Genomic DNA, 12169 nt, shown 5'->3' on the forward strand with positions numbered 1-12169 from the left:
ATTTTAATTCCTTAAATGTTTTAAAATCTAGATTATTATATTCTCTCAAAACATTCCCTGTATTCTTTGGATCAGGTCTCTCAAATATGGGAAAGGCGAACAGTAACTCATGCCCTATGGAATCTCTTCTCCTTTATCCACTCCTTTTTGAGCACCTATTATTTTTTGTGAGAAAATGAAACTCTGGAATCCTTTAGATTATGACAATTTTCAATTTAATTTATCAATTGCCTCATTGATATTCACAGAAAATTCATTTACAAATAGAGATTAATTGGAATTATTATTATTTTTAATTTGGATGAACAAAATAACCTTCCATAACAATGAAGATTCCTCTGCAAAAGTGATGCCAAAATGTCACACTAGCATGGTTGGCTATTAGAATTTAGATGAATGATAATTTATTACCTAATTTTAATATTGACATGATTATAGCAATTTACCATAGAGATCAGGAATATAAAACAATATGATCCCTATTATACGTGGATGTCTATTCCAGGTAGAGCTCATGTGGTAGTCAAATGCCTTAAGCCAGACTTTAAATTTGCCAAATTTATAAATTCCCAAATATCACATTTTGTGACACCAAGTCAGAAAGAGTTCAATCTCAGAATTTGTTGTAAAGGATTCTTTCAAATCTTATCCCAGTGAGCCTTTGATCTGCAGTGTCCAACCCCCATTGGATTTTCTGGCTTCTATAGACTATGGCCTACCAGCATTTCTTTGATCCCTGTATTTCAAACTCAAAACAGAAGGCCAATATTCAGTCCCATGAAGTTTTTAATAGCACATTCCTATAATCATATAGATATTCAGTTCTAAATTTATAGTTTAAAGGATCAGAAAATGCCACAAAGTGATTAGAAGTTTTCAGTGTTAACAATAAGGAAACTATCATAGGCAAACTCACAAACTTTTATCCTTGTTGCAAAGATGATTTTATAACGAATGATTTGGAAACATACACCACAAATTGTATAAAAGCAGTTTTTTCTATTAATATATTCGCTTATTATCAATGTCTAAATAAGCAAAATCACACAATTGCTTCCAGAATCCTGGCAAAAGCTGGTTCTTAAACACTTGCATATATTTCTACAAATGTTCTGTATTTAAGATGAATAAAAATAATTTATACTATGGTAATAGCCAGTTGTATTTGTAGAAAATGGAAAGGGAGAAAAAAGAAAAAGTGAGAACTAAAATTTAAAAAAAAATCAAAGTATAGTAACCCCAACTTATATATAAGGTTGAGAACATCATCTATAATATGCTTGAGGGGCAACTAGGTGCTGTAGTGGCTAGAGTATTGACTCTGGAGCCAGGAGGACCTGAGTTCAAATCCGACCTCAGACACTTAATACTTAATAACATATATGACCTTGTGTAAGCCATTGCTTTATAAATATGAAAAACAAGTTTGACAATCACAGAATTACTGCAAAAATATTTTAAAATATAAAACTACTGTTACAAAATTATACCAAAGTTCATACCAAATCTTAAACCAATCTTAAAAAGGGAATGAAATTTCTCAGCAACACAGTCTTATAAATGATAATCTCATATCACTAATGTAACTCTTACTTGTGCCATGGAATGGCAACAAAATTAGATCAAAACAACAAAAACTTTTCTTCTTGCAATCTTTAAATGCCTTAAATATTAACCCAATAGCTATTGTTACACAAATAATAACCATGAAAAAATAGACAATTTTAAATGACAGTTATAAGTAATATCATCCCATCACTGCAATAAATTAATTTACAGATTTGAAGGATTAGTAGACTTTACACAAATCACATCACAAAACTTCTATAAAACAGTCTTTTCTGAGATTTTTTTAAAACCACAATAAATGTTCCCGATGTTAAAAAGGACAACACATTAATTGTAAACTTGTAAAGTGATAGACATCTCTCTTCTTCTTTTTTTAAAATTTGTTATTTTTGAATTTTATATTTTTTCCCCTAATCTCGCTTCCCTCCCCCCCACTCCCCACAGAGGGCAGTCTGTTAGTCTTTACATTGTTTCTATGCTAGACACTGATCTAAATTGAATGTGTTGAGAGAGAAACCATATCCTTAAGGGAAAAAAAAATAAAATATATCTCTTCTTCAATCTTAAAGCAAAACTAAATCTTTTCTTATTTTTGCAAGGCAATGGAGTTAAGATCTTGCCCAAGACCACACAGTTAGGTAATTATTAAGTGTTTGAGGCTGGATTTGAGCTCAGATCCTCCTGACTCCTGGACTAGTGCTTTTGGCATTGCACCACCTACTGTCCCCAAAAATAAATCTTAAAATTGGATTTTATCAAATCCAATTGACCTAAAATTTATTTTTAGGCAAAAGACTGCAGTTACCACAGATCTTCTAAATATCACCTTCCTTGAATGTTAGGGTGTTTACATAAGGAAGGGTTTAAAACTGGGAAAATATACATACCTAAATTATCTTATCACAAATGACAAAATTTACAAAGGCCTTAAGATCTTATTGAATACAAATTTTGCTTTGGCTACATAGATGCTTTGTTTGAATAGTACTGACAAATTTTCTGTCTATCTTAAATTATATAAGTATATTCTTACATGGAATGAGTTTGACAATTTAAATTACACAGTTTCTCTCCATTCTGTGCAAGGATTTTTCCAGATTTTTCCAGCACTGATACTCTTGCAACAGGGTTGGACTTTCTCTTCTATTCCTCCTGCAGAACCCTCAAGATGAACCTCTAGAACTCAGTTCAGAGATGAGATAATTAAGAAATTAAAAGCTGATTCAATTCATCTCAAGAAACTGAAAAGTGGAATGGGAGTAGTGGTATATAGTGCCTTAAACAATGTAAGCTGCATGGTCAGTGCAGAGGAACAATGAAAACATATATTCCTGTCCAAATTTCTTCTACTTTATTCTCCAATAACTCAAATTAACAAATTAACAAAAAAATAATTTTTCATATAGAAAAACAACCTTTTGTCTAATTCCTTTCAAATATTAGTTTTAAAGGAACATTACATGATTAATCCAGATATTATCAATCAAGTTAATTAAAATTGCAAAAATTGTTAAATTCTCATCAAACTTCCTTACAGAAAATTCTTTATAAAGATTTATGACTAGATGGTTCAACATAATCATTTTTTATAATGACAAGGTTTTTCCTTGTACTTTACAATCTAATGAAATGCATATCACAGCCCCCAAATAAACAAAATAACAATACATAAGAGATTCCGTTTTTAATACATTCATTCCATTTATTTAATGCACAATTTAATATGTCCAATTATTGACCAATATCTCTTAATATTTGAACATTCATGAACATCACAGTATCATAATCCAAATTTTGCATTTTTCAAATACAATTTTATATACCATTATATATGGTAATACACACAAAAACAACCGATATATGGTTCTCTAATTAAAAAGGTGATTGTATAGCTTTAATGCATACCTTAATTTATGTAGTCCTATTACTTTTCAGAACTAAATTTTGGATTAATTCAAATCAGATTTAGATCCTTTTATTTCCTGATACCCAATTAACTATATATATATATATATATATATATATATATATACACACACACACATATGTATATATGTATATATATATATATATTCCTCCATATTTTTCAACACAATAACCTTTAATAGTAGAATAAGATTTTCAGCCTCCATTCTTTAGTCTGAAACCAACAATTGATGATTTCATGAGAATTCACCAACCCAACACTGTTTCTTGATACTAGGGTACCTTCTAACTGAAACATGGGCACATCCCAAATCATTTCAAATCTGGATTCCACACTCCCAGAAAGATTTCATTCACTTTTAAAATAATACCATATATATATATATATATATTATATATAGCATATATATAATATATATATATATATATATGGAGAGAGAGGGGGGGGAATTTTTAGTAGAACAAAGATTGTGCATTAGCAAACTGTGTTGCCAGATTTAAGAGGCTCTATTCTGGCCTTCCACCCCAAACCCCAAGTCCAGTGATCTCTTTTCAGTTCTACAGGCTAGGGGAAATTAGAGAAGAGTTGCCAGAGGAAGCAACACACAGAACTCTCTTATTTACATTATTATTATTATTATTATTATTATCATTATTATTATTAGTTTTTAAAAATCAAGCTAATTAAGATCAGTCAAAAATAATTACGGATTGATTATAATTTTTTGAAGCAGCTCATACATGTGTTAAGATTTTAAATAGCCAATCAACAATTAAATATTGAAATTTATTCTACTTTATCTAAAACTAGTTAATCATCAGCCCTATCAGGAAGATATCATTCCTCTTTAATAGGTGGAGAAACAAAGCAGCACAAGCCCAAGTTACTGATCTTAAACTAGCAAAGCTGAGAACTAAGACTTGACTCTTCGGTCTGTTAACACCCAATCTAGAAACCATACTAACTCAGAGAGAAGGTATTTTTTTCTGGAATAATTTTGCACTTTATTGCTGTTAATATTGTTCCTGTTTGAATAAAACAAAATTTGAAAAAATGGCTGCTTTAAAAAACTATTGAAATTTATCACACTAAATTTTTCTTTCTATATCTCAGATACTCAATTTTTGAACCCTTTAAACAACTCACAATTCATCAACAAAAGATTTTCAAGTTATTTTTATCAATTTATGGAGAAAAGATATTTATTTTTAAATTTAAGTGCAAAACAGATTTTAAAATATATGTAAATGTCACATAATTTGTATCAAATCTAAATATCTATAATATACCTTTCAAATAAACAGAACATTTTACATAAAATAATCCATAATTTGTCACCATTAAAATACCCAATTAAGCCTAAATATTTTTCTATTTTTTTTAAACAAACTTTCAGTTCAGATTAGTAGCTAGCCTGTGCTTTCTTCTTTGGATTTAGAGGCAGAATTGTGAGATGTCAGAAAACTTCCAAGGTGAATGAGATAAGGAAAGATAAGAGGAACAGCTAAAGAGGGAGATGCCATGCAGTCAGATTTTTAGAACAAACTTTTAGGATTGAATTGGCCACTTTTAAAAAGAAGATCGTTCAGATACATTGCTATCCTTCCCATGTGGAAATAAAAAGTTGACTGGTTTGAACAAGAATGAAGAAATAGACACTACATAGATCAACTACAGTGCACGTGGTAGCAAACAGAGGAATGAGAGAAAGCAGGGTGTGAATAACATAGGAAAGAAGGCAGGAAATTACCTGAAAATTATCTTGTCCAAGAGTAACAGAAAAAGGGGAAGTTTTAAAAGCTCACAAAGGGGGGGAAAGACATTTAAATTCTTTTTTTGGTTACTCTCCAAAAGTTTTCCCTATTTCTTCCAATGGCTTGGTTTCTTGCAATGATGACAAACCCTTATTACTTGATTCCGGGACATGCTTGCATGACATGTTTGAGCTGCATAATGTACATTTTATCTTTCTTGGCTTTCAAGTCCCTTTTCTCCTGGAGGTCCTCCTCTAATTGAGCTGCTAAGTGTACTAATGAAACAGCTGTGAACTGGGGACACCTAGTTTGCCATTCAGGCTGGATAAGTTTAGTATTCCAAGACAGAAAAGGCTGAAGATTGTTAATAGAGTAAGAGAGAGACTGAGTTTGTCCTCCTGCATCCTCATCATGCTTTAGACCAGAATTTGCATCATACTCAGCTAAATACTCAAAAAAAATTGAAATACTAATTTGTCTTGTTTTTGAATAATAGTTTCCATCTTTGAAAAATCCACTGGTCAGGGAAAAGCAAGTTGGATACCTTCTATTAAAGCATACCCTAAAGCTTTTGCATCCATATAATATCTTTCCTGATCTGCATAAGATACATAATCTGTCTCCCAAACTCCTCAAATGTAACTTTCACATTGCCTCCTTTCCAACTAAAGCTAAGATTAAAGGGCAAATGTCTGGAATCACAAGGTGATGGGATTGCAGAGTAACATTAAATTGAGCAGTAAAGCCTATTTTTTTTGTCAGGGGTCAAGGAAATTTTTTTCAAAATCTGTAATTCTATGTCCCATGATTTAAATTTATACTGTGAGACAGTAAAAGTTTAATATTGGATGGAACCTGTTCTTCTCCATCTCTGGTTGGAACAATCTGAGGGCATGGTTTATTTGTAAACTTAAAAGGATAGATCCCAACAGGGTTGATATTTGGGATCTTATCTGGAGATGGGGCAACCTCATTAGAAGCAGGATCTCCTGGGGCAAGAGGAGAGATAGCAGAGATATAAGAAGGAGATGAAATAGAACAGGAAGGATGGACAATGGGATACATTGGAGATTAGGAAGGTGAGATGCAGGGCGACAAGATGGTGCAATGGATAGAGCACCAGCCTTGGAGTCAGGAGTACCTGGGTTCAAATCCAGCCTCAGACACTTAAATAATAATCACCTAGCTGTGTGGCCTTGGGCAAGCCACTTAACCCAATTTGCCTTGAAAAAACCTTTAAAAAAAAAGGAAAGTGAGATGGAATAAGGAGAAGATTGAAGAGTAGGAATGGGAGGAATTCATGATATAATGAGATGAAACAGGAAAGTAAGAAGAGAAAATGAGCTGAAATTAAATAAAAGAATAAAAAGAACTTTAAGGAGATGAGCCAGAAACACAAGAAGAAACTGAGGAACAAAGAGAAAAGGCAATGGAGGGATTAATATTCAGGGGATAAAAAGGAGATGAAACAGAAGAGGAAAGGTAAGAACTTGGAAAGAGAAGAGCGAACAGGGATTAATATTGGGGAGAAAAGGAAGATGAAACAAAAGAGAAAGGAGAAGACATTGGAAGACAAAAAAAGGTAACAGGGATTAATATTGGGGAGATGAGATGAAATAGCAGATGAAGGGAAAGACATTGGAGGACTAAGAGGGATTAATATTTGAGAAAAAAGAATGACAAAAAACAGAAGAGGAAGGGGAAGAGATTGCAAATAAAGAGAAGAGGAATACAACTGGAAGGAGAAAGAGAAGGATTTGAACAAAGAGGAGGAGAAGGTAAATGAGAAGAGACAGAAGCAGAAGAACAAGAAGGAGATGAAACAGTGAGGGGAAAGAGAAACAAAAGGAGAAGAAAGTGAGTTATGAGTGAGGATGACTCTCAGATAGGAAAGTGGACAGAAAAGCAGGGGTTTCCTTCAGATTATGTAGAGCAGGATAAATGAAAATAGCTGAAAATGGGGTTTTACTAAGAGGTGGAGTAGGACTCGGGTTGGCAGCTGGGATGCACTACAATGAATCGTGAAGAGGAAGAAAGGCAAAGAAGGCGAATAAGGGGAGGGACAGAAGCTGAAGGAAGTAGAGGGGATGGAGTTTTTGAAGAAGGGAATAGAGTGAAGTTTGGAATGTCCACGGGCTTAGTAAGGGGAGGGGTGAAAATGAGACCAGAGGAGAAAAGTGGAGAGGTGGTTGAGGAAGGAAAACCTTTCTTAGGAATCATGAATGAAAAAATTTCAGGTTTGTACTCTCCTTGTACCATCTTACTAAACTAGTGATGAACATTCCCATTCCTTATTAGAAGTCATAATAGTTTTTTTTAATTGATGTTGTTTTAAGATAGTTCAATTTAGCTTTTTCAAAAGTTCCCCATCTGGATCAGCATAATTTAGGGTCATCACTTGTAAGTTTACTTCAATGCTGACAAAATGCATGAATCTTAGAGTCATAATGCTTAGTCATATGGAAAACTGGTATCCTTTCTACTTTAATCTTAGATTTAGATTGTCTTATGATCAGTTACAACAAACAAACAGAAATAACTGTACACAAAATCAAACACCAAAAGACACACAAACACAACAAAAAAAATATATAAAATAGACACTGGATATATGATAGGGGTGCTGGACAAATGCCTTGCACTTCACCAAAAAAGGGCCAGAAATCTAACCACCAGGACACTTCAACAAAGAAATGCCATACTTAGATCTAGGGATAAATCTTCAGCACTCATCCAGTTGCTTAAAAACCAGATAATTCTTACCAACCTGTGAGAATCCCCCAAAACAGTGGTAGAGAATTTCAGCTTCAAAGAAAACAAAAGTACAAAACTAGAACAAATTGAATTGAAAAGTAACAGACTCACCTTTAGACAAACCCTCTATTGGGTCAGCTCAAAATCTGTCCTAATTTTCTAAGGATCCCTTTTTGTGAATTTGTCCAGAGGGAAAGTCAATTCCCTTCCAAATCAAAATTGCCTCAACCCACATATGTCAGCTTAAAAACAATGATTTGAAAGAGAGCTGTAATTTTAAAAGTTACAGACCTCTTTTCTCCCAAGAAGCACATCTGACTACAAACTAAGGACCTGATTTGCAGAGCTCTTTCCCTCAAAGGAACATGTGTGAATTCAAATAGAGGAGAGAGAGAGAGAGAGAGAGAGAGAGAGAGAGAGAGAGAGAGAGAGAGAGATTTCCCTTGTTCCCAGTAAGATGTAAATTAGCTTGATTTATATCCAAGCAGCCTTTCCTCCTTGGACTCTATCATTCTACCTCTTTTCTTCATCTTCCCAAGCCATTTCTTTGTAAGATATAAACTGTTTTCTTCAGTTTCCCATAACTAATGCAGAAATGAAACCTAATCACTTATCCTAATCCCTTCTCTTTTTTCCCTACAAAATTTCTTTTCTACTCCTTTCTTCAATTTCTCAAATTTAGTTAAAATTTTTCATTTTCTTTCTCAAACATGTCTATTTCCTTGCCCTGTATTTCATCAAGTAAGAAGAGCTTTTCTGCTTATAATGTTCTAGCAAGGGGTAATTCACAAACATGAAGACTATTGGGAGGAGGCATAATGATGAGTGACATCTTACAGAATCAAGGGGAAGTTTCCAGAGATTAAAAATGGGACAGTCCCCAGGGATAAGCCATACAACTAAACACCAGATAAATTACAATATAACAAACTTCTGATCCAATTTTCTTTCCTCTGAAGACTTTTGATGTCCTTCTGCATCTTGAGAGTCTATTCCCAAAAAGTCCTCTCTAGTTCAGGTGACTTGTTGAGACCTTCTTTTCTAATAAAGGAACTTCTTAACACTACATTTTAATCAGATCAATATTTTGTGTTTTCATCATTAGCCACTAAAATTCTGGAGCTCCTTAGATCATGACAATTTATATTTGACTTGCCCACTGTCATGCTGACATACACAGAAAATTTAGTTACAAATAAGAATTAACCTAGTTTTGCTTTATCCTATCTTTTAATCATTCATTTGGAGGATGCTACTTCACTCTATCACAAAAAAACTTTCATAATTCTTCTACTACACAAGCCAGATTAACTTGAGTTTGTAACATAAACATTTGACAATCATATTAGTACTAAAAAGAGTATCCAGCAAGTAACTGACAATCTTAAACTTTTGCTACTATTATGATGACTCAAACATCCTTAACTAAAAAGAATTTTTCTCCCCCAAACTTTTCTAAATATAGCATAGATTCTTCTTCTTCTTCTTTTATTAAAGATTTTATTTATTTTGAGTTTTACAATTTTCCCCTAATCTTACTTCCCTCCCCCCACCCCCTACAGAAAGCAATTTGTCAGTCTTTACATTGTTTCCATGTTGTACATTGATCCAAATGGAATATGATAAGAAAGAAATCATATCCTTAAGGAAGAAACATGAAGTGTAAGAGATAACAAGATCAAAAATTAAAGCAAATAGTCCTTGGACTTTGTTCAAACTCCACGGTTCTTTATCTGGATACAGATAGTATTCTCCATTGCAGACAGCCTGATTCTTCTTCTTCTTCTTCTTCTTCTTCTTCTTCTTCTTCTTCTTCTTCTTCTTCTTCTTCTTCTTCTTCTTCTTCTAAACTCAGATGGCTCACATTCCCATTCATTAAATTGGGAGTTTACACAGAATCATATCTTTATATCCTAAAAGCTTCCCATTCTTCTTAGCTAAATACCCCCTCTAACATAAAAATTAAGGGATTAAATTCTCACCAAAACATATAGCTGACAGCAAATGCCAGAACCACATACTTAACCTAGCTGGCCATTAAATCCAATTGAACTAAAACTTCTATATGTGGTTTGATTATTTCAGTGTACTATGAAGTTTCAGGGTATCAAAGGAAAATTCCCTTATAGATATAATTTTGAAGGTCAATGTCCAGGCAGAAGTCATGTGGGTAAGTCAAATGCCTTAGAACAGATTTAACCTAGCAGGAGAGACATTATCCAAATGCAATATTTGGAAAGTCAAGTCAGAAGGGTCTAACCTCAGACCACAATGAAAAGACACCCCCTTCAGTTGTTCATCCCTGTCACCAAAAGTCTTCAGGTCCCCACTGAGCTTCCAGGCTCCAGAAAAAGATTAACCCACCAGCACTTCCTTTTGCCGACCATTCCTGGTATCAGACACAGAACAGAAAGTCAATTTTAAAACCCCATGATCAAAATAGAAATTTTACTTAATTAGAACTTCAAGTGAGTCCAGTTTACAAGAACTAAATACCAATTATTTTTTTAATTTTTTATTAAATTTTTTAAAAATTTTATTTATTTTGAGTTTTACAATTTCTCCCCCAATCTTCTTTCCCTCCCCACCCCAGAGGGCAGTCTGTTAGTCTTCACAATGTTTCCATGGTATACATTGATCTAAGTTGAGTGTGATGAGAGAGAAATCATATCCTTCTATTCACTTATGTTTTAAGGGAGAATTCACCCCATTTACATTCAAAGTTATAATTACTAACTCTTTATTGCCCTCCATGCTGTCTTCCCTCTGTTTGTATTTTTCCCCTTTTTTCCCTTTATCTATATTCCCCAGTATTTTGCTTCTGGATACCACCACCTTCAGTGTGCTTGCCCCCCCTGTGTCAACCACCCTCCCCTTTCTTTCCCCTTTCCCTTTTCCCCATCTACCCTCCCTTCCTTCTGTTAGTTCCCCTTTCCCCCCTCCCTATCTCCTCCCTCCCCTTTTCCCCTTTTAATACTTGGAAGGTAAGATAAGTTTCTTAACTTAACTTGGTGTGTAAGTTGACTTTAAGCCAAGTCTGATGAGAGGAAGATTCAGGTGGTTCTCAACTTCTCCCTTCTTCCCCTCTATTACAATAGGTCTTTTGTACTATTAATGTAATAAGATTCACCTCAATTCAGTCTCCTCCTTCTTCCCACATCCTTACTGTAACCCTTTTTAAGGAGGTATTTTTTTAAATCATTCTGAATCACAGAAAAGTCATGAGTGTCCATCACTTCTGGCTACGTATATTTTCTCTAATTGAGTTACAATTCTCAAGACTTATGAGAACCTTTCTCCCAAGTGGGTATATAGCCAGTTTCATCTTATTGAATAGTAGTTTTTTCCCTTTACCCCCTCTTTTTTTTACCTTTTCATGTGTCTCTTGAACCTCCTGTTTGATGTCCAAATTTTCTATTAAGCTCCAGTCTTTTCATCAGGAAATATTGGAAGTCTCCCATTTTGTTATATGTCCATCTAGTTTTGCTTTATCCTATCTCTTAATCATCCATTTGGAAGATACTACTTCACTCTAACACAATAAACTTTCAAAGACTCAGCTTTGCTGGGTAGTGGATTCTTGGCTGCATTCCAAGCTCTCTTGCTCTTTGGAATATCTCATTCCAGGCCCTTTGATCTCTTAATGTTGATGCAGTCAGGTCCTGCATAATCCTTACTGTGGCTCTTTGGTATCTAAATTGTTTCTCTCTGACTGCTTGCAGGATTTTCTCTTTTATCTGATAGTTCTGGAATTTGGCCACAACATTCCTTGGTGTTTTCATTTTAGGATCCCTTTCTAGAAGGGATTGATGTATTCTTTCAGTAACTATTTTGCCCTCTGGTCCCATGATATATGGGCAGTTTTCTATCACTAAATCCTGTAATATTAAGTCCAGGTATTTTCTCTCTTCTATGTTTTCAGAAAGACCTATAATTCTCAGGTAGCCCCTTCTTGATCAGTTCTCAAGGTCAGTGGTTTTGCTGATAAGGTATTTTACATTTTTGATTTTTTTGATTTTTTGGTTTTGTTTAACAGGCTCTTGTGGTCTCATGAAGTCATTAGTTTCCACATACTCTATTCTTTTTTTAAGAGAAGAATTTTCTTCATTTACCTTTTTCAACTCCTTTTCCAATTGGTCACTTCATATTCCATTTGACCAATTGA

The sequence above is a fragment of the Macrotis lagotis genome, chromosome 1 (genome assembly GCF_037893015.1).
Source record: "Macrotis lagotis isolate mMagLag1 chromosome 1, bilby.v1.9.chrom.fasta, whole genome shotgun sequence".
Taxonomy (NCBI): Eukaryota; Metazoa; Chordata; class Mammalia; order Peramelemorphia; family Peramelidae; genus Macrotis; species Macrotis lagotis.